Here is a 26,037-nt window from a genome sequence, read left to right as displayed (position 1 = left end):
TGCTAATAATTTAGGATTTACATTTTTTATTGAAGTATAGGTAATTTACAATGTTGTATTAGCTTCAAGTGTGCAGCAAAGTGATTCAGTTATACACACACACACACGCACGCACACACATATTCTTTTTTAGATTCTTTTCCGTTATAGGTTATTACAAGATAAGGTATTGAGTATAGTTCCCTGTGCTATACAGTAGGTCCTTGTTGTTTACCTATTTTATATATAGTAGTGTATATATTAATCCCAAACTCCTAATTTATCTCCCTCCCCCACCCCTGCTATCCCCTTTGGTAACCATAAGTTTGTTTTCTATGTCTGTGAGTCTATTTCCGTTTTGTAAATAAGTTCATTTGTGTCATTTTTTTAGATTCCATATATAAGTGACATCGTATGATATTTGTCTTTCTTTGTCTGACTTAGTTCACCTAATATGATAATCTGTAGGTCCATCCATGTTGCTACAAATGGTATTATTTCATTCTTTTTTATTGCTGAGTCATATTCCATTGTATAAATACCACATAGGATTTAAATTTTTTTAATTACCCACATTCACTCATAACTCAGTATCGTTTGTTAAATAAAGATGTTTTGGGTTCATTCATAAAGGAAAATTAGGAACATTAGTAAAATATGATGAGTTTAAGCCCCTTAACGTGTTATAGTTTGATAGGACTTCACACAGCTGCAGAAATGAGTGTAGTATCCAATCGGAACTCTTGTGAATAGAGTATTAGAAATGATGTTATTGAATCTTTACATCCCTGGAAGTTTGTCTAATAAATTGAGTAGTTGTCACACTGAGTTTCATACAATTCATATCATAAAAATATAACTAAAAACTAATTTATTTGTATTCTGCCTCACTCCACAGGCTCATTAGAAGTGACTGGTTGGTAGTTTCAAAAACGTAGTGAAAGAAGTTTGCAGAGTTTGTGTTCATTTGGGATCAGGCTGTTTTGCAGAGTTAAGGTTATTGAAATTTATTTGTGGCAGAGATGGGTGAATAATGAACAGTTCTTTCTAGACACACAATACAAGCTCCCTGTTGGCTTCTATCTGTCTGCCTTAGGAACAAAGATGTGTCTGTGCTACGGGGTAAAGACCTGGAGTGAAGTGAGTACCTGGTAAAGGCTAAGAGCACATGTAGGGCGTGGAGCCACGAGGACTCATTATGATGACTAGATTGCTTATGGAAAACCAATACTTGCAAGTCCTGATTGGAGTGGGCTTCACAAGTCTGTGTTCTGTCTTTCATATGTAGCATTTCGTTCTAGAGACAAAATAAGGTCTGTTGGATAAGGCAGTGAAAGATTGTCTTTGGGCAATTCCTATAACAGACTTTCTGTTTTAACTAATCTCTTGTTATTTGAGCCTTTTATTTATTTTTAGAGACATTTTAAAACACAGAAAAGTACATAGGCACTCTGTTTATTGACCACCGAGATCAGTTTTTAGTTTTCAATATCTTCATGGTGGGAATTTAATTTCCTGCTTCACAAAATATTATGCTCAGCATAAGGTCTTTCAACTTGTGGGAAACAGGACTAGTAAAGTGAAGAACAATGATCCCTTCCAAGACTAGCTTTTATTTATAGCTGTAGCTTCTAATTTTATTTTAGTGCTTTGTAAACTCACCAAATCCCACTGCTTAACATTAGCAATAAATTGTGCCTTGTTTACTTCTAAGATGGTCTGGAGCTTTTAGTGTAATTGATTGGCTGCCTGCTTTTGCACATGTGCAAATGGTTATGTTATACACTGTCAAACCCATTCCAGAGTGGTGAGGAAGAAGAGAAAAAGAAATGGATTCTTATCCTCTTCTTAAAATGATCTTTTCTTCTCCATGTAGGGAATTTGGATAATTCTGAAACGTCAACCACTTAATGTGGGTTTTTTTTTCATTCGTTGTCCCATTCAATATAGAGATTCATGCTCTTCACTTCTGGGAAATTTTATTCTATCATTTCTTTGATAATTCTCCTGTCTTCTTACTCTGTTTTCTCTTTTAAAACTTCTGATATGCAGAAGACCTATTGAATTGAGCCTCTCTTTTTCCTTAACGTTTCTGTCTCTATTTCTGCCTCTGTCTTTTGGTTCTATTTCCTGGGAGATTTTTAAAACTTACTTTCGTTCCTTCTATTGAATAAAGAAAAATTTTGTCAATAACATTTTTATTTCCAAGAAATCTCTTTGGTTCTCTGATCATTTTTTTCATTTTAACTTGTTCTATAATACTTTCTTTAATTTCTGAGGATACTAATTCAAGTGTTTTTTTTTTAAGTTCTTATCTTTTTTTTTTTTTTTTTTTTTGGCCACACAGCACAGCATGTGGAATCTTATTAGTTCCCCTACCAGGCATTGAACCCACCCACATCTGCAGTGGAATACTGGAGTCTTTTTTTTTTTTTTTTTAATAAATTTATTTATTTATTTATTTTTGCTGTGTTGGGTCTTCCTTTCTGTGCAAGGGCTTTCTCTAGTTGCGGGGAGCGGGGGCCACTCTTCATCGCAGTGCGCGGGCCTCTCACTATCGCGGCCTCTCTTGTTGCGGAGCACAGGCTCCAGATGCGCAGGCTCAGTAGTTGTGGCTCACGGGCCCAGTTGCTCCGCGGCATGTGGGATCTTCCCAGACCAGGGCTCGAACCCGTGTCCCCTGCATTGACAGGCAGATTCTCAACCACTGCGCCACCAGGGAAGCCCTATACTGGAGTCTTAACTGCCAGACCGCCAGGGAAGTCCCTTAAGTTCTTGTCAGTTACCAGAATTATCTTAGTTTACTCCAGGGTTATTTCTTCTTGTTTACTGTGGTCCCTCCTTTTCATTTTGGAAGCTTTCCTTGAATGTCTGGTGGTCCTTGGTTTTGTGTTCATATTTAAGACTAAAAGGCAATTGGAGGGTCTGTGTGCAAAATTGTAGAGTATATGAAGGTCTTGTCTTAGAAGCTGTTCAAATTCTCTAGAGAGGAAACATAATATTGGGGGGAAACCACCGACTAATACAATATGATATCAGTTTTACAAATTGAAAAATAAAACTAAATGACATATGGCTTGTGGTTATATACATATGTGGCAAAACCATAATAAAGGCAGAAGAAACTAAACACAGAATTCAAATAGTGCTTACACTTTGGGGATATGGTTGGAGTGGAGCATAAAGAATATCACTGTTATTGGTTATGTTCTATTTTTTAAATTGAGAAGTGAGTTTTATTATGATCTTCATTCCTATATATATGTAATATAATATTAATACAGTCTTTTATATGTGTCAAGTATTTCATAATAAAAATGAGAAAATTTGAAGGAAACTCTTTGTATCCCATCTTGTGAGAGCAGATGCTTGACTGACAGTGTTCTCTGCCTGGAGTTGGGGGGCTGACTGTTCATAATCATGACCCACCCTTTCAGCTCAGTATGCAATTTGAGAAGTGACAGGGCTAAATGAATCAGCACAAACAGGGTGGTTATGCATAATTCCTTTGGAGATGTTCTTGGCACCATGCTCTCTGATGTCCTGATGTGTATACTGGTCACGGATTCTTCCAGACACCATCCAGTCTTCCCAGTGATGTGTAAGAGATACCTCCACCAGCCCCTGAGTACCTGCCAGTGTTAAATTTCATCCTTTGCCTTCTGCAAGGTGCCTCAGGCACTTTTGTAGCACCTTTACTGCTGTCACTTACACATCTCTGTAAGCCATTTGGGGTCAAAACTGTTCAGCTGCACATGAAATAAAGGCAGAAAGAAACCTCGGTGGAGTAAAGGGGCAGCTGGGAGACAAAGCGCGGTACTGCGGTAAGTGCTCATTGGTGAAAGCTCGTGGGCGGGGCATGGCTGGGAGGTGTGCATCTTCCCTCCGCTCCCTCCTCAGCACCGGAATGATTCACCTGTGTGCGCATGGGGGTGTGCATAGTTTTTAATATTGAAATGTTTGAGACAGAGAGGGTCATAATGAGTCAGTGCGTGTCGGGCACCACTAACCAGGTACAACTGTAGACCTTCAGTTTCTCCCCAGTTTGTGTTTGTGTCCACTCCAGTGCCGAGTGGTTCTAAGTCCCAAACCTCAGCAGGGTTTTGCGGGGGCAAAATTATCTCTTTCTCAAGTGTCCCCCTCTGTAAACACCAAGCTGAGGCTTCTTTCCCTCCCCCTCATACAGAAGTTACCTCTTCTCCACTGGCTTTCCATCTTCCATAACTGTTGAAATCTCTGCTTTGCTCTTGGCCACTCCGTGTTCTATTCCTTAATGTGGCTTATCTTTATTCTTTTTCTCGCACGTTAATGGTGTCTTTGTTGGGAGAGGATATCAGGGAGGTGTTTAATAAGCTTTCTTTTTTTTCTGCCAAGAAATGAAAAAAAAAGTATTAAAAATTTGTTTTTATTTTCTTTTTTAATTGAAGTATAGTTGATTTACAATGTTATATTGGTTTTAGTTGTACAATATTGTGATTCAATAAGCTTTCTTTCCTTTTTTTAAAAAAATATTTATTAATTTGGCTGCACGTGTGCGAGATCTTCATTACAGCATGCAGGATCTTTTTAGTTGGAGCACACGGGATCTTAGTTGCAGCATGCGGGCTCTTAGATGTGGCACGTGGGATTTAGTTCCCTGACCAGGGATCGAACCCAGGCCCCCTGCATTGGGAGTGTGGAGTCTTAACCACTGGACCACCAAGGAAGTCCCCAATAAGCTTTCTTTAATCAGAAAACAATATTAACATTATGAGGAATCTTGTCTCCCCCTACCCCGTGTTTTTTTTTTTCCTTTAGCTTCATTGAGGTATAATTGACAAATAAAATTATAAGGTTTTTTTGGGGGGGTAAGATATTTAAAGTGTGCAACATGGTGGTTTGACATATGTAAACATTGTGAAAGGATTAACATATCCATCACCTCCTTTTTTTGTGTGTGTGAGAACATTTAAGTTCTAGTACTCTTAGCAAATTTCAACTACATGTGTCGTCAACTGTGGTCACCATGTTGTACATTATTAGATCCTCAGACCTTATTCATCTTATAACTGAAAGGTTGTACCCTTTTACTGACCTCTCCTTGTTGCTCTCACTCTCCAGCCCCTGGTAACCTACTCTCTTTCTATGAGTTCAGCTATTTAAATATCTATCTATTTATTTATTTATAATTAAAAGAAAATTTAAGACTCCATATATAAGTGACATTATGCAGTATTTGTGTTTCTGTGACTCATTTCACTTAGCATAATACCCTCCAGGTTCATTAATGTTGTTGCAAATGACAGGATTCCCTTCTTTTTTTTTTTTTTAATTTACTTATTTTTATTATATATTTATTTATTTATTTTTGGCTGTGTTGGGTCTTCGTTTCTGTGCGAGGGCTTTCTCTAGTTGTGGCAAGCGGGGGCCACTCTTCATTGCCGTGTGCGGGCCTCTCACTATTGCGGCCTCTCTTGTTACGGACCACAGGCTCCAGACGCGCAGGCTCAGTAGCTGTGGCTCACGGGCCTAGTCGCTCCGCGGCATGTGGGATCTTCCCAGACCAGGACTCGAACCCGTGTCCCCTGTATTGGCAGGCAGATTCTCAACCACTGCGCCACCAGGGAAGCCCTCCCTTCTTTTTTAAGGCTGAAATTTATTCCACTGTGTATGGAATAAAATATGATATATATATAATGTTTTCTTTAGCCATTCATCCATTAATGGACACTTAGGTTGCTTGCATACCTTGGCTATCATGAATAATGCTGCCATGAATATGAGAGTACAAATATCTCTCGGAGATACTGATTTCGTTTCTTTCGGATATATGCCCAGAAGTGGGATTGCTGGATCATATGGTAGTTCTATTTTTAACTTTTCGAGGAACCTCCATACTGTTCTCCATAGTGACTGTCCCAATTTACATTCCTACCAACAGTGTACAGGGGTCCCCTTTTCTCTACATCCTTGACAACACTTGTTATCTCTTGTCTTTTTGATGATAGCCATTCTAACTGGTGTGACGTGATATCTCATTGCAGTTTTCCCTTATGATCAGTGATGTTGAGCACCTTTTCATATATCTGTTGGCAATTTGTATGTCTTCTTATGAGAAATGTCTGTTCAGGTACTTTGCCTATTTTTAAATTGTGTTATTTGTTTTCTTGCTATTGAGTTGTTTGAGTATTTTATATATTTTGGATGACTTGCAAATATTTTCTCCCATTCCATAGATTGTCTCTATACTTTGTTATTTGCTGTGCAGAATCTTTTTAGTTTGATTCAAGACAATTTATTTCTGCTTTTGTTTTCTGCACTTTTGGGGTCATATTAAAAAAAATCATTGCCCTGACCAGTGTCAAAAAGATTTTCCCCTATGTTTTCTTCCCCTACGTTTTATAGTTTCAGTTCTTACATTTAAGTCTTTAATCTATTTTTGAGTTGATTTTTGCATATGGAGTGAGATAAGGGTCCAATTTTATTCTTTTGATGAAAACAGAGTTTTCCCAACTCTGTTTATTGAAGAGACTGTCCTTTGTGTGTTCTTGGCACCTTTGTTGAAGATCAATTGTGGATTTATTTCTGGGCTCTCTATTCTGTTCCACTGGTTTATATGTCTGTTTTTATGCCAGTGCCATGCTCTTTTAATTATTATAGCTTTTTAGTACATTTTGAAATCACATAGTATGATGCTTTTAGCTTTGTTCTTTTTGCTCAGGATTGCTTTGATTATTTGAGGTCTCTGGGGGTTTCATGTGAATTTTAAGATTGTTTTTGGATAAATCTTTATAATTGAAAGAGCTTATATTAACTAGTCTCATTCCTTGGTGAGGCAATCTTTTGTTAGTTTCACTTTTGCAAAACAAAGATTTGATCATGTATATTTACATATTGGAGATATGGCTCAATCTAATTTATCAATTAGGTGCAAAACCACAGTCTACCAGTAATAGCGGCTCATCTTTAATAAGCTCTGGGATAACAGAATAAAATATTCCTTTCTGAAATATAACTGAGGAGAACTATTATTGGTCCCTGAAGTTAAAAAACTGTCATTGTTCTTTAATAAGATAATTTCATCACTAGTGGTGAAATTTTATCTAGTAGTCTAAATTCCTACTTCCACCAGCAGGAACTTCACTTCTTTTTAACATGATCAAGTGTCCAATTTTAGAACAGCAGATGGCTGGAGCTTGCTTTATACTGATTAGTAATATTTTTTCTTCTAATGTACAGAAAACATTTCTTTAGTCCCTAGCAACTTGATCATCTATGCACCCTTACAGAAATCTCAATGTGCCCTATATGGCTCAGAGTATTATCTACAAGCACTTACATCTATCCGGCTTTTGTTTGGAGGCCAGAGCAGGAATGTCACATGATACGCAGGAAAAGGTCCTGTAATCTTGCCTATTCATACGAGACACAACATAGTTTGTCCAGCATCTTTTGTACTTTAACAACACCTTTCCAAGAACTTACATTGCTTCCATCTAAACTAACTTGAAACTTCCTTAGGGGAAAAATAGTATACATTTCTGTTTGTGAGGGAAATGGAAAATACTTTATTTTATACTGGATTGTGAGTTAATATGTCTGGGTAGACCGTTACTGGCCAGAGCTGGAACCAAACTCAGGTTTGGCTGCCCATTGCTCTGGAGTGAATGTTCAAGAGACAAGTGTTGGTGAAAAAAAAGATGCTTTATTCAGGAAGCCGGCAACCTGGGGAGATGGCAGACTAGCATATCCTAAACCACCTCCCAGTTGTTGGTTAGGGAGCAGAAGGTCTTAAAGGGGAGTTTCAGGGGTGCACAGGCAGTGGGGGGCCCTCCGTGCAGAGCAGCACAGTCAGCTCCAACAACCGTCTTGAAACTGGTCATGTGGTCTAATCAGCATCATCGTGATTGTTTTAAGCACAGTTAATCTTCAATTCCAGGGTTGATTTGTTCCCATTTCCTTGAGGCCAGTTCTCGGAATTGTGCAAGGCATAGACTCAGTACTGCTCAAGACAGAGCAGCTTATGTCATGGCTACAGTCTGGTCATCCTGCAGTTAGCTTTTTCCCTCTGGTGGCAGTTTTAGTATCTGCAAAACAACTCAGGAATGTGCATCAGACACTGTCATCTGTGTCCTTCAGGGAGGAACTAAAGATTCTGTGACTCTCTTGTCCTAATCATTAACTGCTTGAGCCTGCTCTTTTGTGACTCAGGGGAGGCCTGGGAGACTATGGCTTTTCTACAAACAAGAGACAGGGGACATGGAAGAAGGGCTTTTGCATCTGGGGGGCCCCCCTCCAAGGTCCGGCTCTGTTTCAAGACCTCTGGGAGTTATTTGTGGGGGACCCACCTTGGCTTTTAGGAGCAGGAAAGAAGTATTCAGGGAATTGTCATGGCCTGGGAAGGGAGCAGGAGAGTGTACCAGTTGGAGTTTGAGTTTTCGAGAATGCTGTGTGTTTGTGTGTGTGTGTTGAAGGGAGGGAGAATGGTGATAGAGGAATAAATAGATGACTTTTCAGATAATCGGAGTGAAAACCTAAAATGAAAAGGGACAGCCTGGTGAGATGGGAGAAAACATCCAGCTTCACCACCTGTCTCCCAGTATGCTCTAAAAATTCTGGCCCGCAAAGATACTCTTTCTTTAAGAATTTGTAGTGCATGTAATTATAGATTATCTGGCATTTTACTTTAAATTATTTTAAAAATGTGAGTCACTGCAAAGTGGTTTAGAGATCAGGCTCTGGAGCTAGGTCAGTTTAGGACAAATCCTGGCTTTATGACGTATTAGCTGTGTGACCTGGGACAAGCTACTTAACCTCTCTGTGCCTCAGTTTCCTCATATTTAAAATGAGGATAATAATAATATCTACTTTGTTGTTTTGTTATGGGTAAATTACTTAGCCAGCAAAATTAGTACATATTCATTGTAGAAAAGTAGATAGTGGGAATTCCCTGGCGGTCCAGTGGCTAGGACTCTGTGCTTTCACTGCTGAGGACCCAGGTTCGATCCCTGTTCAGGGAACTAAGATCCCGCAAGCCAAAGAAAATAAAAGGAAAGAAAAGTAGATAGTATAAAAATTAGCAGAAAAGGAGATAAACATCTTCAATCCTTCCACCTATAGGTAACCACTATTACTATATTGGTACATACCCTTAAATGTTTTTTGTGTGCAACCTTGAGATCGATCATACTTTTCATGTTATTTTGTAACTTTTTCTCTTAATAATATATCATGAGCATTTGCCCATACTTTTCAACATCATATATCTAAAATAGAACTACATTGATTGGATAGGTAGTTTTTAGTTTATTAAGGTGTTCCCATATTGTTGAAGCTTTAGGTGGCTTTCAGATTTTCACTTTCACATGAAATGCTTCAGTAAACATTTTTGTATGTTAATCTCATTCTTGAAGTTATTTTCCTTGAAGAGAAATGGAATTGCTGAGTCAAAAGGTATTTGTTTTTATTTTTAAGGCTTTTGACACATATTGCTAAATTGCCCTCCAGAAATGTTCACTAGCGATGTGTGAGAGTTTGTTTTCTTGTCCTCTTGTCAGTAGGGATTATTCTAATTTTTTTACATTCAATTTTATAGGTAAAAATTGTGTCTTTGTTGTTTGATTATGAAGAAGACTGAACATTTGTGTATGTTTTTAGCTCTTGGATTTCTTTTTCTTCTCTGGTGTGTGAAGTACCTGTGTATTCCTTATTCACCTTTTTTTTTTTCCCTAAAGTATTCACTTTCTTGTAAACTTTCAATTTGTAAGAGATCTTTATGTTGAAAAGCTATTGTTTGGCTTGATTAAGATATTTTTCCCCCAAGAAGTAAAATTTCAACAACTTTGTTAATGAATCTGATAACTCTGAGGTTGGTCAATTAAGCTTCATCCATGAGGTCTCTAAGAGAAAAACTACAAATCGGTATGTATGATATGATATTATGATATTATAGTACACAGGTATATTATGATATTATAGTACACAGGTATATTATTTATAGACACAATTGGAAAGTCTTTTTTTTTTTCCTTCTGAAAATAGCAAATACTTGCTGGTGAGTCGATTTTTTGTTTGGAGTTTGCTTTGTAGGTGGAATATACTTCATTTATTCTGATTAGGTATTGTGAATCCTGTTTTGTGCTATACCTATGATATCATTTTTTTTTTTATCAAAGTATAGTTGATTTACAATGTTGTGTTAGTTTCTGGTGTACAGCAAAGTGATTCAGTTATACAAACATAGATATACATATTCTTTTTCATATTCTTTTCCATTATGGTTTATTATAGGATATTAATATAGCTCCATTTGCTATACAGTAGGACCTTATTGTTTATCTATTTTATATATAGTAGTTTGTATCTGTTAATCCCCCCCAAATATGGAATGCCTCACGATTTTGCATGTCATCCTTGCGCAGGGGCCATGCTAATCTTCTCTGTATCTTTCCAATTTTAGTATATGTGCTGCCGAAGCGAGCATTATACCTGTGATATCTTGATGGAGTCCTCAACTATTTCCTGGACACTGTCTTGGTATTTTATAGCTACTCTATTTCTTTTCCTTTCTTCCTTCCTTCCTTCCTTCCTTCCTTCCTTCCTTCCTTTCTTTCTTTCTTTCTTTCTTTCTTTCTTTGTTGGGTCTTCGTTTCGTGCGAGGGCTTTCTCTAGTTGCGGCAAGCGGGGGCCACTCTTCATCGCGGTGCGCGGGCCTCTCACTACCGCAGCCCCTCCCGTTGCGGGGCACAGGCTCCAGACGCGCAGGCTCAGCAGTTGTGGCTCACGGGCCCAGTTGCTCCGCGGCATGTGGGATTCCTCCCAGACCAGGGCTCGAACCCATGTCCCCTCCATTAGCAGGCAGATTCTCAACCACTGCGCCACCAGGGAAGCCCCGTCTTGGTATTTTAAACTCTTAGAGTCAGCCACAGTGTTTATGCCCTGTATTTATCAAGGACTTGCTGTGTAGATAGATCAAAAGTCGAGATGGAAGGCACAGATTTTTGTGATTCTAGAGCTGAGGTCATAATGCTTAGTATACAAATGACTTGAAAGGTGGGATTCTTAGAAAGATTGGAACCATTGCCAACGGTGAACGTTTCACTGATTCTTTGAAGAGTATCGCAAGAGCTCACCCTCTGTAGGGCAGATCACTGTTGCTCAGGCCTCCTGCAGGTATAACTTCTGAAAGCATGTTGGAGGACTCATTTATCTGTGTCGCATCTTGAGGCTTAAGTGCGAAGCATATATTTTTGTGAAACCTGGAACTGAAGGAAATTTCTTTAGAGTGCAGTTGAAACTTTACTCATACCTTCAAACTCATTTTGGAATTTAAAACAGCTGTAAAAATTCCTGTTGCACTGATGGAGTTCCCAGGGTGGTGTGTCTCTCCTTCCACTTTCTTTACTTCCCAAGCTCTCCCCACCACAAGGCCCCCCAGCCGTCTAAGGAGACATCTCTGATGGCATAAAAGCCTTCTGAAAACCATTAGGTGACTCATACCACGCGTGTATGGCTTTAGGCTTGACAGGCGGTTTTTAAAAATAGTTCACCCTCCCACTCTAAGGAGATTTCCGAAGTTCTGATCAGGGAGTCTAAAAATTCACATTTTACCTAATAAGTGATGAGGAGGGTGCTTATCTTACCTGTCTGGATTTTTTTTTTTTTTTACTCAAAGTTTAATGAAATATTCTGTATTACCTATAATCTTTTTTTTTTCTTAATTTTTTTAAGTTTATTATTTATTTATTATTATTATTTTTTTATTTTTGGCTGTGTTGGGTCTTCGTTTCTGTGTGAGGGCTTTCTCCAGTTGCGGCGAGTGGGGGCCACTCTTCATCGCGGTGCACGGGCCTCTCACTATCGCAGCCTCTCTTGTTGCGGAGCAGAGGCTCCAGACGCGCAGGCTCAGTAGTTGTGGCTCACGGGCCCAGTTGCTCCGGGGCATGTGGGATCTTCCCAGACCAGGGCGCGAACCTGTGTCCCCTGCATTGGCAGGCAGATTCGCAACCACTGCGCCACCAGGGAAGCCCTATAATCTTTTTTTGAAAGCGAGAGCAGACTATGAGGAAATATGTAGAATGCGTATAAACCAGCAGAGCAAAAGTCAAGTTCTTACCCCTATTATTTATAAATATTGAGACGTTATTTATTTAGGCATGATAAGTAGATTCTCTTTTGATGGTTGAATGTGAGGGTCGCTTAGAATTAAATTTTTTATTTTAGTTTTTCTGAGTGGCTGGGACTTTTTCTAGCTAACATAAGTGGTTTTATAGTGTTTCTCTGGCCGCTTTATCTGTATTTAGAATTTTTATTTTTATTTTTTTTATTTTTTATTTTTTATTTTTTTTTGTATTTAGAATTTTTAGCAGTATTTTCAGAAAATTTCCAAGGCCCATCATTTTGTAAAAATTTGTGTTACAAACTTGTTTCTTTTTGATTCCCCCTCCCTTGGTCTCTCCCTTCCCCACCTCCATCCCGTCAGTTCCTCCACTTCCCCAGTTCTGGGTCTGTTTATTTTTCACCTCATGAGTAATGATTATTATAAATTCAGCTCGTTCTAATGAGGCACTAAGGCTGTCTCTCAGGTTTTGGATTTCCTTTAGGAGAACTGTTAATTATTACCGCCTCACCTTCTTATACCTGGCACAAAAGTAAGTTGCAGAAGGAGAAGAGGAAACACCTGTTTATAAAATGTGGCATTTGAGGAAAATTCTAAATGCAGAATGATTGACAGCAGAGCCTCATAGAATCAGCTCAGCCCTGTCTTGATTCGGTTTCCCGTGGCTGTGGATATCGCATGTTTCACACAATGTGTAGATCCCTTCCACCATGCTTTTCATGTCACTCTCTACTTCTGTTGCCACCTTTTTTTTTTTTTTTTTTAATTTTTTATTTATTTATTTATTTTTAGCTGTGTTGGGTCTTCGTTTCTGTGCGAGGGCTTTCTCTAGTTGTGGCAAGTGGGGGCCACTCTTCATTGCGGTGCGCGGGCCTTTCACTGTCGCGGCCTCTCTTGTTGCAGAGCACAGGCTCCAGACGCGCAGGCTCAGTAATTGTGGCTCACGGGCCTAGTTGCTCCACGGCATGTGGGATCTTCCCAGCCCAGGGCTCGAACCCGTGTCCCCTGCATTGGCAGGCAGATTCTCAACCACTGCACCACCAGGGAAGCCCTGTTGCCACCTTTTTAATTCACAACTTTAGTTCATTTCTCTGTCACGTTAGCTTTTTCACTGGGCTTTCCCTGCCTCCAAGGTCAAGTTCCCTCAATCTGTAAATCCAACAAGCAGCCACTGGATTTGTATTTGAATGGGGTCCCTGCACTCCGCAGCCCTCCTAGAATTCCTCCTGTGTTATGGTCCAAGTCCTCAGCCTCTTCAAGCCTTTTTACTGTGAGCTCCAGATTAATTTTCTAGTCTGGTCACCTGCTGCTCCTTGACCTCCAAATTCTGCCCTGTTGATCTGACAAGTCAGAGCAGCTATTGCTTTTCCTACCACCCATCTCTGTGCAGAGAAATCCGACCCACCTTGGAAGTGGCACCATCTCCTCCAGCATTCCTTTCCAGATCCCTCCCGTTGACAGTGTTCCTCTGCATTCTGCAGCTCTGGTGTCACTCATCGGGAATTATTTTTACATTTGTAGGCTCTTATCTGTGTCGCCTGAGGGTAGGAAGCAACTCATCCATTCCTGGTTCCCCTGGACACGCTCAACCTGCTTGGCCTGCGGTGCTCACTCTTTCATCCCCTTCTGGTTCTTTCCCGCATTAACATTCTCATTTCTCCTATTGTAAAACAACAACTACTGCAAACTCTCTCTTTACCCAAATTCCCTCTGTTACAGCTGTATCTCTCTCTGCTTGCCTCTATGAATTTATTTTTTGTAATTGAAGTATAGTTGATTTACAACGTTGTACTAATGTCTGCTATACAGCCAAGTGATTCAGCTATACAATATATACATTCTTTTTTTAATATTCTTTTCCATATATTTTATCATAGGATATTGAATACAGTTCCCTGTGCCATACAGTAGGACCTGGTTTATCCATTATATATAATAGCTTACATCTGCTGACCCCAGTCTCCCACTCCAACCCTCCCCCAACCCCCTCCCCCTTGGTAACCACAGGTCTTGAACTTTTTTTTTAATGGAAGAGACTTGCTTTATTGATTTTCCTGATAAACAAGCTCACTGGAGAAAAATACAAATAATACAGAATTTGAAGAGAGTAAAAATCATCCAAAATGCCATCAACCAGAGGTAAATTGCCTTTCATTAAACATCATGTCCCATTTCACACGTACACACACGCACATACACACTCTTGTGCATGATACCACAGTTTTATATTAATGAAATCACACTGTACGTACTGTTCTGTAACCTGCTTAAAAAAAATTCAGCAGTATATTGGGGACATCTTTCCAAGTCAGTTCATGTTAATCCTCATCATTTCTGTAAGCAGTTACCAAGCACTCGATTGAATCAACAATTATTTAATCTACACCTTTTGATGAGGATACCCATTCTTTCCTGGTTTTTCATTTGTATGACTAACACTGTAGTTGTATTAGTTAGGGTTCTCCAGAGAAACAGAACCAGGGGACACGCACACAGAGAAATATAAAGAATTGGCTCATGTGATTATAGAGGCTGAGAAGTCCCAAGATCTCCAGTTGAAAGCCTGGGAACCAGGAGAGCCGATGGTGCAAGTTCCAGTCTGAATCTGAAAGCAGGAGACTGATGTCCCAGCTTGAAGACCATCAGGCAGAGAGAGCAGATTCTCTCTTGCTCAGTCTTTTGTTCTATTCATGCCTTCAAGGGATTGGATGAGGCCTGCCCACATTAGGGAGGGCCATCTGCTTTACCTAGTCTACTGATTCAAATGTCAATCTTATCCAGAAACATCCTCACAGACACCCAGAATAATGTTTAACCAGATAGCTGGGTGCCCAGTGCCCCAGTTAAGCTGGGACATAAAATTAACCATCCTAGTAATGAACAGCTTTATACAGCTATCCTTAAACTCATCCCTCTCTCCCCATTAACTCTTTAGGATAAATTCCTGCATGTGAAATTGGTGGGTCAAATGTGTGTGTATGCTAGGTGATATTATTGCCCATCAGAAAAGTGAAGCTGTACCCAGGTAAAGTTGTCATTGGCTTTTCCACTGCCCTCACCAACATGAATATTGTCAAATCATCCTAATCTTTGCCAATTTTATGGTTTAAAAATATCTTTCTTTCTTTTGCATTTCTTTCAAGACTAAGGTTGAATATTATTTTGTAAGTTAATGTTTGTGTGTGTGTGTGTGTGTGTGTGTGTGTGTGTGTTTTCCTTCAATTAGACTGACTACTGTTTACTGCACTTCTCTAGGGTCCTAAGTCCAAATAATTCCAGTCCTATAATGGAACTTATTTAGTGTGTGTGTGGAATTGCCTAATCGGATCCTTTGCCCATTTCACTATTTGAGTGTTTTGTCTTTATTCATTTGTAAGAACTCTTCAAAAAGTATGCATGTTATCATATGTTATCACAGTTTTCTTTTAAAATTTTTGGTTTTTATGATTAAGATGAAAAGAGCTTCTCTACTCCTAAAATTATAAAAATATTAATCTATAGTTTCTTCTGCTGTTTTTATGGTTTTATTTTTTTAAACTTAATTTACTTTTTAGTTTTTTATTTTTTTACTGGGGTATAGTTGTTTTATATGGCTTTATTTTTTAAATTATCTTTTATTTTTATATTTGTATATATCATAGATACTATAACATCTATATATTTTACCTTTATTTCCATAATTTCTAATAGGTAGCAACCTCTTTGTTTTCAATGTGGCTCTTTAATCCATTGGGTACTGCTAAACAGATATCCGGGTTGCATTATTTCTTCTTTATTAGCTGAAATATAAAGAGAAACTTTATCTCATTTACTATTTTGGTTACTCATTTACTATTTGGAACAGTTTGTAATAGCGCAGGCAGGATAAATCTTAATTCTTTCCTTTATCAGTTAGTTTTTATAGGAACTTTCTTATGGTAAAACTAGTGTAATTCAAGAGAGTCTGTTGCACAGAGCACAGTGCCTATTGGAATAGCTTCTTGGAACACCTTTCTTTCAAGTAAAGGTATAGAGGTTTGCATGAGATCCTATAGATAATGGTTTGGCTAAGAGGTCATGTAGTTCCACCTCCTGTTTTTTTTCTTTTTAATTTCTTGAGGTGGTTATTTATTAAGCTTCCAAGCAAATATAGAGTAGCATAAGACACTCCAAATCTATTCAGAAGAAAAGTAAAAAATACTACCAAGTATTGCTAGTTTCTTCAGCACCTCCTGTTTTTTCTAAATGAGGAATAACCATCGCCCCCCCTGCAGCCCTTCCTTCCTCCCTTCCATCTCCACACCCATAGATATAAATGGCTATATGTATATGTACATGTTTATCACTTCAAGTTCCAGGACAGCCCCATATGGTCAAACTCTAAGTAACTGTGATTCGGCCCAGAGTTAGTGAATCCATTGTAGGCGCCTGATGGGTAAAGGGGCCCCTCGGAGGAGCAGGGACGGCTGGTTATTGGAGGTCACTGTGCTTCTCCGGTCTTCCCTTGTCTTTGGCAATAGTCCTGCTTCACGGTGGACCTGCCAAAAATTCGCTGGGTCCTTTCCTGTCAGTCCCTCTCAGGATAGCCTGTGCCAGAATTGTGAATGCATCACCTGAGGATTCTGGCAGAAAACCTCAGGGTGATGGGTACTGCCACCACCTCAGCGTCTCACTGGGTCTCCTCATCTCTTGGCATCTCTCTGGCTGTGAGTGGCTTCCTCTGCAAGGCAAGGTGAATCATGTTGTTTCATGCTGTCTGCACCGCCCCCCGCCCTGGTCTGCCTCTGAAAAGCAAAGAAAATCGTTCATTCCCCTGCTCCCACGTCTGCTGATTGCTCAGGCCAACGTGCTGTGTCCGCGCCTCAGCCCTATGAGAAGGTTCGGGCCGCGAGGTACCTGGACTCACACTTGGCCAGGAAAAGCCCCAGAGGAAGAGAGGCCACTGCCTACTTCCTGACCTCTCATCTGTCTCCATGGTCACTGGCTTTGCTCTGTGTTTTCATCGTGCATTGCTTATACTTTCTTTGTGTTTAATAGAGATTCTTTAAATCAGACATTTTTAGATTTTTTCCTGACCTGGCATCCCAAGTTTCGAATTCAGGCATACTATAAGTTTTTGCTCCCTTGCCTTTGCTTTTTCACCTTTATGTAATCACTGCTGTAGGTCTAGAGAATTTATTAAAAAGCATATGTTTGTTACATCTTCAAAAATTTTTTTCTTTAAAGGTGTCACTTCTTGGTTTTTCTTTCCTTTTAAAATCTCATCTTTATTCTTATCCTTCTAGGGTTGCCTAATTTTAAGTCTCTCCAGTGAATTTCTGTGTACCTGATGTATAGTGTTTATTAATCAAGTGTAGTTGTGTTATTTTGTAAAGTAACATCTCACATTACCAGTGTGAATGGTTTTTAAAAATTTTATTTTCTAAGCAACTGTCAATCCAGTTAATGGTGGGACTTGAGGCTTAAAAATTGACAGCTTGTAATGCTGTGAATGAAGGGGGTGCAGGAGGTAATGCTTATCTGTCAGACTTCTCCAAGTAGCCCCCATGCAATACTACACAACTCACCCAGCTTCCTTTTATCTTTTCCTTCACATCTCTAAAGCTGTCATTAGCTTGAGGTAGAGGAAAAATGTTCAGAATGTGCAGTGGTCTGCAAATAGATATCATCAGTGTTCATAAAGATATGTTTATCTGAGAACTCTAATATCAATAACTTATAAAGTTTTTGCATTTTTTTTTTTTTTTGGCCGTGCTGTGGCATGTGGGATCTTAGTTTCCCTACCAGGGATCAAACCTGTGCCCCCTGCGGTGGAAGTGTGGAGTCCTAACCACTGGACTGCCAGGGAAGTCCCTCTCTTTTTTAATCTGAAAAATTGCCCACTACATTGTTACATTGAATATAGTCTAGAAACAAACCTAATTCATTAATTTCATTTTGGCTTGAAGTTATTTGTGCTTTTACTCCACCTCCTTTACAGCCTTCACTGAGGAGATCTAATTTAACCTGCATTCTTGACCTGATCAGAATTTTTGTACTTTGAGTCAACCATTGAAGGAGTCAATGTAAAATGAGAAATTTGTCTTATTTATAAATTGTCAGAAGGCAACAATCCCAAGACTCTCTATGTAAACATGAATAGATGGATGGAAACGCAATTTATTTAGAAGACAAACCCTAGGAGCCCAAACCTAAGGTCTGGACATTTCCTATTTAAGCAAAAATAGGAAAAAATGAGAGCATGTATGGCTCCCATTCTATGACTATTTTCAAATAAGAGTTGCTATACTCTAAATTCTGTTTGTGAAGCTGGGAGCTAAAAATAAAACAATCTAAAACATGCTTATTTCACCTGAATCCGTATCCTAGCATCTGTACTGGCATGCATATGATTGGAACATGTAGAGTTGAATCAGCACCCTTGTTTCTGGTTAGTTGCCAGAAATAAAGACATCAAAGGAAATAGTAAACTGGGCAGTGAATCAAAGCTGCATGGCCTTTCCATTTAGTAGCTATTGTAGGTCTCTCCACTGCCTTCTAACTGAAACTCTCCTTCCCACAGTCCCCTGTGAGAAAGGACCACCCTAGGTAGACCAGTTGTTCGTTCTTGTTACCTTTACTTTGTACATGTGTAGAATTGTTTCTGTGGAACAGAGTCCCAGATGTGGAAATGCTCAGTCAAAGGGAATGAATGTTAATAGGTTTAACAAGTACTGCCAAGTTGTCCTTTAGAAAGGGTGTGTCCATGTGCACTTCCACCAACAGTGAAGGTGAAACCAGCCACTGAGTTGTGATGAATACTGTGGGTTGTTTGTTGGGAGCCAGACAAGCCTGAAGTTTTGCCAGCCATCTTCTAGATAAGAAGTTGATTCTTGGAATGGTTAAAAGCTGTTTTAGGCAGTGTAAAATGAGTTACAGATATTCTTAGAAAAGAACATTTTCTAAGAATACTTAGAATACATTTTCATAAATAAAATGAAAATGTAATATTAAAGAATATTTAAAAATAATACATAATCCTACTCTCAATAGATATTCATTTTTGCAAATTACTGTCTGCATATGAATATATTTTACTGGTTATAATTTGTGTGTATTTTTATATTTTACATTTTTTTTCAAAGAACTGTCTCATAAGCTGTTTCCTATATCTGTATGTCTCATAATGGTCATTTAAAAGCTGCATTTTGTCATTGTACCATAATTTGTTAGCTCAGCTCTTAATATTGAATATTTAATATACAACCAAATACTTAAACTACATGTTCTTAATTAATAAGATTTATTGACTTGTTCTGGTTATGAGAGTAATATAGTTCATTATTAAAAAATTTGGAAAACACACAAAACTTAGGAAGACGTACACAAAATTCTTTCTATAACTTCTGTTAACGAACTCTGTGAGTATTATATATTTTCTTCCTGTCTTTCCCTAATACACTATTTGTGTAAAACATATTCATTTTCACATGTTTGTAAACCCCATTTTTTTTGGCTGCTCCACGTGGCATGTGAACCCTTAGTTCTGTGACTAGGGATCGAACCCGTGCCCCTGCAGTGGAAGCGTGGATTCTTAACCACTGGACCGCCAGGGAAGTTCCTAAACCCTTTAAAAATATCATTTCTCCTTTTTAAAAAAAGTGAAATTTTTTTCTGGCTATAGTAGTAATTTGAAATTATTACAGGAAATTGGGAAACAATCCCAAACATCCATACTATCACCCTGAGGCATAAACCATTAATATTTTGGTTTATTACCTTCACATTTTTTTTTCTTTAAAAAAAATCTGAGATGTTGTATCATCAATGGTTCTTAATTTGGGGATGGTCATGGGCTCTAAAATAAAATCCAAATTAAGAGCTCTTGCTGTATATATAAATATACCTCTTTTTTTCTATTAAACATTATAAAACAGGTGTTTTTAAATTATTGGGAACTCTCATAAATCTGCAAATTTGCTGATTGTTATGGGTTGAATTGTGTCACCCGAAAATGCACATATGAAAGTCCTAACTCCCTTTACCGCAGACAGTGACCTTATTTGTAGACAAGGTCTCTATAGAGGCAGTCAAGTTAAAATCAAGTCATTGGTGTGGGCCCTAGTCCAGTATGACTGGTATCTTTATGAAAAGAGAAAATTTGGAGACAGACACACACAGAGAAGATGGCCATCCACAGGTCAAGGAAAGAGGCCTGGAGTGGATTCTTCCCTCATAGCTCTCAGAAGGAACCAATCCTGCTGACACCTTTATTCCAGACTTGTGACCTCCAGAATTGTGAGACAATAAATTGTGACTATTGTTTAGGTCACCCAGCTTGTGGTATTTGGTTATGGCAGCCCTAACAAACGAATACACTGATTATGTAGTCTTATATAATATGGACGTCTAGGTGCATACTTACTTTGTGCCAGGCACTGTGCTGGGTTGGGAGTACTAAATCAACAAAGTCAAGTTCCCTGACCTTAAGGTGCTTAGATTGGCACACAGGAATAGAACCCTGGGGTCATGCTATGATGGGTGGTGCTCAGGGCATCACGGGAGCCCAGAGCTGGGCCAGGGGTGAGGGCAGACTTCCCAGGAGAAGTACCACTTGAGCTGAGTTTGGAAGAACTAATAGGAGCTTACTTAACATTTCTATTGTGGGATATTAGGGTGTTTTCACTTTCCTGTATTTTTCAATTATTTCTTTAGGATAGATTCCCAGTAATGCATTACTGAGACAAGAATGTGAAGCTTGAAACATCATTTTTAGGGCAGTGTAATTTTCTAGCAGGTGGAGGTTTCCTGGTTTATTGAATCATCCTCTTTTATTGGATGACAGTCTCCCTGATGCTGTTTCCAGTTTTGCTGCTATAAATAATGCTGTCATGTACATCTTTTTGTAGGTCCGTTTCTTCTCTTGGGTTTCCCACTTAGAGAAGTTCCTTTAGCATTTGTTGTAGAGCTGGTTTGGTGGTGCTGAATTCTCTTAGCTTTTGCTTGTCTGTAAAGCTTTTGATTTCTCCATTGAATCTGAATGAGATCCTTGCCGGGTAGAGTAATCTTGGTTGTAGGTTCTTCCCTTTCATCACTTTAAATATATCATGCCACTCCCTTCTGGCCTGTAGAGTTTCTGCTGAGAAATCAGCTGTTAACCTTATGGGAGTTCCCTTGAATGTTATTTGTCGTTTTTCCCTTGTTGCTTTTAACAATTCTTCATCTTTAATTTTTGTCAATTTGATTACTGTGTGTCTCAGTGTGTTTCTCCTTGGGTTTATCCTGTATGGGACTCTCTACACTTCCTGGACTTGGATGGCTATTTCCTTTCCCATGTTAGGGAAGTTTTCGACTATAATCTCTTCAAATATTTTCTCGGGTCCTTTCTCTCTCTCTTCTCCTTCTGGGACCCCTATAATGCGAATGTTGTTGCGTTTAATGTTGTCCCAGAGGTCTCTTAGGCTGTCTTCGTTTCTTTTCATTGTTTTTTCTTTATTCTGTTCTGTGGCAGTGAATTCCACCTTTCTGTCTTCCAGGTCACTTATCTGTTTTTCTGCCTCAGTTATTCTGCTATTGATTCCTTCTAGTGTATTTTTCATTTCAGTTATTGTATTGTTCATCTCTGTTTGTTTGTTCTTTATTTCTTCTAGGTGTTTGTTCTTTAATTCTTCTAGGTCTTTGTTAAACTTTTCTTGCATCTTCTAGATCTTTGCCTCCATTCTTTTTCTGATGTCCTGGATCATCTTCACTATCATTATTCTGAATTCTTTTTCTGGAAGGTTGCCTATCTCCATTTCATTTAGTTGTTTTTCTGAGGTTTTATCTTGTTCCTTCATCTGGTACAAAGTCCTCTGCCTTTTCATTTTGTCTGTCTTTCTGTGAATGTGGTTTTTGTTCCACAGGCTGCTGAATCGTAGTTCTTCTTGCTTCTGCTGTCTGCCCTCTGGTGGATGAGGCTATCTAAGAGGGTTGTTCAAGCTTCCTGATGGGAGGGACTGGTGGTGAGTAGAGCTGGGTGTTGCTCTGGTGTGCAGAGCTCAGTAAAACTTTAATCCACTTGTCTGCTGATGAGTGGGGCTGGATTCCCTCCCTGTTGGTGTTTAGCCTGAGGCGACCCAACACTGGAGCCTACCCGGCTCTTTGGTGGGGCTAATGGCAGACTCTGGGAGGGCTCACGCCAAGGAGTACTTCCCAGAACTTCTGCTGCCAGTGTCCTTGTCCTCACGGTGAGCCACAGCCACCCCCCGCCTCTGCAGGAGACCCTCCAACACTGGCAGGTAGGTCTGGTTCAGTCTCCTATGGGGTCACTCTCCTTCCCCCTGGGTCCTGATGTGCACACTACTTTGTGTGTGCCCTCCAAGAGTGGAGTCTCTGTTTCCCAAAGTCCTGTCAAAGTCCTGCAGTCAAATTCCACTAGCCTTCAAAGTCTGATTCTCTAGGAAGCCCTCCTCCCGTTGCTGGACCCCCTGGTTGGGAAGCCTGACATGGGGCTCAGAACCTTCACTCCAGTGGGTGGACTTCTGTGGTATAAGTGTTCTCCAGTTTGTGAGTCACCCACCCAGCCGTTATGGGATTTGATTTTTTTGTGATTGTGCCCCTCCTACCGTCTCATTGTGGCTTCTCCTTTGTCTTTGGATGTGGGGTATCTGTTTTGGTGAGTTCCAGTGTCTACCTGTCAATGATCGTTCAGCAGTTAGTTGTGATTCTGGTGTTGTTGCAAGAGGGAGTGAGCACATGTCCTTCTATTCCGCCATCTTGAACCAATCTCTGTCATGTACATCTTTCTGCATAAAGCTTTTTCCATAATTAAAATTATTTCCTGGGACTTCCCTGGCAGTCCAGTGGTTAAGACTCCACACTCCCAATGCATGGGGGACAGGTTCAATCCCTGGTTGGGGAAGATCCCGCATGTGGCATGGCGTGGCCAAAAAAAAAAAAAAGAAGGATTATTTCCTTAGTGATAGAGTCCTAGAAATAGAATTAGAGTATCAAAACAGTCAAATTATTTTTCAGAATTATACTGATTTACATTCCCATTAATAATCAAGTGAAATTTATTAACAAATCAATTTGATTTATTATAGTTTTTTATATCCTTTGGGGTGTGTTGAAACAGTTCAGTACTTCCCTCTTTTGAAGACTGAACCTTTCCAGGGGAGTAAAGTGAGGTTTGTATCACTTGGGATGCAAGACCCCCCTCCTCCTTAGATTCTTCTTTTCCTCTGAGAAATACCTTCTTAAAGGGCATTGTACCATCACAGACTTGCCCACACAGTTTCTGTGCTGGTTTCTCACCAGCAGATGTGTGCATTGGTCTCTGTTTATACTCTCTTAGGTCATTGTCTGTCTGAAATCTAACTATCCCAAAAGATCAGCCTTCCAAATTGGCTATTTCTGTTCTATTCCGAGATTGTCTCAAAAAGACTCATGTCCTCTGCATTCTGCTAGACTGTAAATGTTGGCAGCATATCTAATGTAACAGTAACAAAAACCCCACAATCACGGTGACATGCTGGGCATATGGGTGCATGAAGGAGCTGGGTCAGGAGTGATGGTGTCCTGCCTCAGTGAGAGAAGAGTTTGTTAGCAAGTTTCGTATTGTTTCCTTCATTTTAAAAGTGAGTGTGAGTACATGTTATTCACTCGACCAGATAGTGAGCATCAAGGAACAAGGACTCATCTTCATTAGTTTTGTATTCTCTACCCCAAAGGGTGCCTTGCATAATTAATTGATGCTGAATAACCATTGATATAATTTTTTTGAAAATGCCCCACTCACTAGTTACTTTAAAAACTTGGGGCTTCCCTGGTGGCGCAGTAGTTGAGAATCTGCCTGCCAATGCAGGGAACACGAGTTTGAGCCCTGATCTGGGAAGATCCCATATGCCGCCGAGCAACTGGTCCCGTGAGCCACAATTACTGAGCCTGCGCGTCTGGAGCCTGTGCTCCGCAACAAGAGAGGCCGCGATAGTGAGAGGCCCCGTGCACCGCGATGAAGAGTGGCCCCGCTTGCCACAACTAGAGAAAGCCCTTGCACAGAAATGAAGACCCAACACAGCCATAAATAAATAAAAATAAATTAATAAAAAAAAAAAACTTTACTTTTGACATTGGGGGAAAAAAAGCAAAGTTATGCATAGTTTAAACACTACAGAAGCACATATGTGGCAAGTGTGAGTCTCCTATATTCCTATCCCACAAAGATGAGCAACCATGGTCTACAATTTAGGACATGTTTCTCCAAATTTTCTCCCTAGCGTTTAAAAAATATAATGATGCTTCACCTCACTAACAATAAGTGAAATACAGAGTAAACAAAAATGAGATTTTTTTTCCCCTATCAAGTTCTCAAAGGTAAAGCGAAACATAACATACAGACCTGATTATGTTCATGTTGGTGGACATGTTGGAAAATGGCACTTCTGTAGATGTGGGTGGGAGTTGAAATCTATCTAGAGGGTAATTTGTCAGTAATTACCAAAATTTTGTCTACACATATCTTGTGCATTTTCTTTGCTGACTTTAGAGAAGTAAGAACTTTGAGAGCTGTTTTATAAGAATGTCGTTAGGTGATGTGCTGGTGCCGGTGGTGGTGTCTCTACTATATGAGGCGGCTTGGTGAAGTCTCATCTGAGTCTGCTTTGTACCCAGAACAGTGCCAGGGGGCAATGTGGGTCAAAGCAATTCTCATGATTCTTTCACAACGTAGGCAGAGAGATAAGCTTCCCTGGGGAGGAAAGATTTTTTTACCATTGCTCTTCTCAAGGTGGAAACAATCGGAGGTTCGCTCAGTCCCTGCAGACGCTTTCTGAAGGCATTCCCTAGAACTCCCTCCTTTCCTCTGCTTCTAAGTTCTAAGGTAGCAGAGAGATTCTGCCCTATGAAAAATATTCATAAGATTCAATTGACCGTAAAACACTTTGTAAATGTAAGTGCTGTAAGTGACCCAAATTATATCAGCAGCTTTTTGAGAAATGGAGAGAGGAAGGAAAAGGAAATGTAAGGAAATGGGATCCAGGGAGCCAACCTTGCCATTTTCAAACCATAACAAATGGGTCATGGATCTACATTTTGTAATTTCAGAAATGACTAATGCTTGGACTGTTTTTGAGCATCTTAAGAGTGGCTTCATTCCAAGACAAATCAATCTTTGTACATTACACAGATTATGCCACTTTTTAAATCCATATTTTTATTTCATCGTCATCCTGTTTCCAGCTCTTGAAAGATCCTGAGAACCCGTACTCGAGGTGGTCTTCTCACATCAGATGCTAAGGCAGTGTCCCTGAAGGCAGCTGGCCACCAGGCGAGCCTTGGAAGGAGCCTCTGCCAGCACCTCTCGTACAGGGGGCGGGGCTCCAAGGGGCCTGCGGGGAAGCAGCCTTGGCGCTGACTCTCGACAGCCAGAGTTTTTCATTGTTAGAAAATTCATCAGCTCTTTCTGCTGCCGTCTGGAGCCCCCAGAATAAATCTACTGTGTGTGCCCTTCCTGTACTGAGGATGGCCATTCCCCACCCCGACCCTGCCCAAGTCATTTCTTCCTCGTAGGAGAAGATTCTCAGGATTTCTGCCCTCCTGGGTACCCACTCTTCTTTGTAGAATAGTAATGTGGACCATCTAGTCCTCCCCGTGCGCCCTCGTCCTTAGTGCTGTCTTTTTATAATGAATCCTAAAATTGTTACGTTTGTTCACTTGTTTCTGGCACCCAAGTCTCTCCATTGTCTCATATCGACTTGTAAGCAAACTAAAACCCCAGAGCAGTTACCTTTGAGCCTGAGTGAATGATGGAACCTCTGTTTCTCTGAACTGTTTTTTTCCTTTCAGCTCATTTTTTTTCAAGCCAGACAGACCTCTTTTGGAATTCTGATTCTGTCGGTCTTATCTAAAGCATTCATCTCTCCCAGCTTGGCGTCCTCAGATAATTTGAAAAGCCTGTGATGTATTTACCTAGGCTCAGGGCTCCGAAGAGGGTGACAAATCCGTCATAACGAGTTTGCCAAATG

General features: G+C 39.8%; 1 protein-coding gene and 1 non-coding gene across 3 annotated transcripts in view; one reads left to right on the top strand and one right to left on the bottom strand.

The window, feature by feature from the left end:
- Positions 1-26,037, top strand: part of ANKRD6 (ankyrin repeat domain 6) — a 247,184-nt gene that overhangs the window by 21,728 nt on the left and 199,419 nt on the right. The gene's annotated exons all lie outside the window — the stretch shown is intronic.
- Positions 10,335-10,441, bottom strand: LOC132376476 (U6 spliceosomal RNA). Its single transcript, XR_009506314.1, has one exon. It is a non-coding gene; the product is annotated as a U6 spliceosomal RNA (small nuclear RNA).

The sequence above is a fragment of the Balaenoptera ricei genome, chromosome 12 (genome assembly GCF_028023285.1).
Source record: "Balaenoptera ricei isolate mBalRic1 chromosome 12, mBalRic1.hap2, whole genome shotgun sequence".
NCBI classification, from domain to species: domain Eukaryota; kingdom Metazoa; phylum Chordata; class Mammalia; order Artiodactyla; family Balaenopteridae; genus Balaenoptera; species Balaenoptera ricei.
This window is presented reverse-complemented; position numbering and strand designations above follow the sequence as displayed.